Below are 2,442 nucleotides of genomic sequence, written 5' to 3'. Positions count from 1 at the left end.
CCCAGGCGCCCACGGCCCGAGGCCACCCGCCAGTGACAGGCATGGCTGTGAACTTGAGCTCCAGTACCGCTGGGGGAGCTACCCAGCGGTGCTTCCCCGCAGTGGGGCGTGGGCAGCTTCCATGGTAGGCCCTCCTCCCTGATGAGTCATCGTGAGCCAGGGCTCTGCCTGGGCTGGCTAGCCGGAGCCCAAGCTGAAGCACCGCGGCCCAGTATTTTAGGTAGACTCCTAGGAAGCTTATCGATTCCCGATTCCGTGAGTGAGAGGGAGAAAGGGGGCAGGCCTGGCGCTGCCAACCACCATCACGTAGCCAGGCCTGGGTCAGCCCACGTGGGCTGTACTGGGGAGGCCTCTGGAGGCCGACCGTCCTGCTGCCCCACCCCACCCCCAGGGCAATTTAAGTATGTATGCATATAAAGCGTTTTTGTTGTGAAGCCTGAATCTAGAACACTAAAGTGATGCTAGTGAAGGGCCAGTAGGTGACACAGAGGTTAAGGTGGCTAGACCCCACATGGCCAACTGGTGGTTCAAGTCTTGGACCCGGAGGCTTTAAAATCACAGCAGGTGCTTGTGCGTGAGTGCCCAAAACCCAAAGAGGAGGGTGGAGGAGGGAGGGTGGTGTAGCCGTTGCCTTGGGAGGTGACATCTTTTTTTTTTTTTAGAATTTTATTTATTTACTTACTTACTTAAATTTGACCAGAGAGGGACAGAGAGAGAGAGAAGGAAATTGAGAAAGCAAACTACCAGGTCCGGGACTTGAACTGCAGTCAACTGTGTGGGAGTCCAGTGCCCATAACCACCTGCCTCCCCAAGGTGATTTCTCACTTTTCCTCTCTGTATCTTCCTTTGGTGAGTAAATGTGCCCTATTGTGGTGGTTAATGTGCTGGACTTCCACATGGCTGACCATGGTTTGAGTCCTGGACCCAGTGGCTTGAAAAATCACACTGGGGCATGTGCCTGCGTGCCCAAAGTCCCCAGAAGAGAATGGAGGAGAGATTGCAGCGGGGAGATATCTCACTCCCCCTCTCCTTCCACTGCCTTTCTCTGGAGAATGCACAAGTTTTATGGCAAAACCTAAAAAAAGAAAGTGAGAACAATGTAGGAATGTGAAGTCTGACGGCGTGTGAGTAGCTGCTGCAGCTTTTCTGACTGGAAACCTCTGAAGACAGTCTTCCGGAGCCCGGGCCTGGCCCCCGCAAGGCGCACCCGCAGCAGCTGGGGCTGCAGGCCAGCCCTCCCAGCTGAGCTGACCCTAGGTGGCCGCGCAGGGGTGGGGGTGGGGGGCAGTAGTGAGCAGCCTGCTGATTGAGGATTGCTAATTGTTTTTAAGAGGTTTTGCTGTAGGACACACACTCACTGCACGGAGAGAGAAAGATAGAAAACGAGAAATCACCCCCCGGGGGGATGCTGTGCAGCAGGTCCTCCTTCATTCTCCTCTCAGGACCATGGGCCTGCACGCACACACGTGCCTGGTGTGAGTTTGAAGCCACCATGTCTGGGACTCCCGCTGTCGACCACATGAAAGTCCAGCAACGTAACCGTTACACCATCTGCTAGTCCCAGATTGTGAATTTTTTTTAAAGAGGTTTTTGCTATAGGGTGTATGCACTCGCCAGAAAGACAGAGACAGAGAGAAAGCGAGAAATCACCCCCGGGGAGGGTGGCCACCCGCAATCCCTTCTCCATTATCCTCTCGGGATTTTGGACAAGCACACACATATGCCGGTGTGAGTTTAAGCCCCCAGGGGCAGGACTCGAACTGTGATTGACTACATGGGAGTCCAGCGACATAGCCGTTGTGCCAACTGCTGGTCCCAGATTGCTGAATTTTTAAAATGCTGCGTTCTGAGTTTTACTTGTTTCACTTTCCATCGCTCGTTTTCTGTGCCATCGGGTATCTGGCCATTCGTCCTCGTGTTGACACAGTCCCGCTTGGCCTTTCAGCCAGCTCTCCAGGGTAGAGTCGTGGATGTCATCCCAGGGCACTCCCTTCCTTGCAGAGCAAGGCTGGCTCACTAGCAGGTGGCTCTCAGCTCGCCCCCGCTCGCCTTGTTCCAGGAGGATGAGGACCCGAATCTCAACCAGTGTTTAATCCTCCACCTCAGCCTGCCCACTTTTGGGTTCCTGAGATTCTGGGCCGGGGGGGCCACTTCATAGATTGGCTGGCATTTGTGATGGTGGCCCCGGAAGGCAGGCTTTGCCCTGTGCCTTCTCTGGCATCACCTGGAGCCCATTCTCAGCTGGGGACAGGTAAGCGAGGTCCTGATGGGCTGATGGAGGAGGAAGTGCCCTCTTCCCTCACAGCCCTGGTGGCCCCTGACCAGGCCAGCTGTGCTGGAGTGAAGCCTCGAGCCCGGCCCTGCATGCCTGCCTTGGCGTGTGGCCTGCCCCATCTGGGCAGGTGGGATCTTTAACATGTTCACATTCCTGCAGCAAGTACA

Source organism: Tupaia chinensis, unplaced genomic scaffold (assembly GCF_000334495.1).
Source record: "Tupaia chinensis unplaced genomic scaffold, TupChi_1.0 Scaffold144472_1, whole genome shotgun sequence".
NCBI classification, from domain to species: Eukaryota; Metazoa; Chordata; class Mammalia; order Scandentia; family Tupaiidae; genus Tupaia; species Tupaia belangeri.
Note: the sequence above shows the minus strand (reverse complement) of the source record.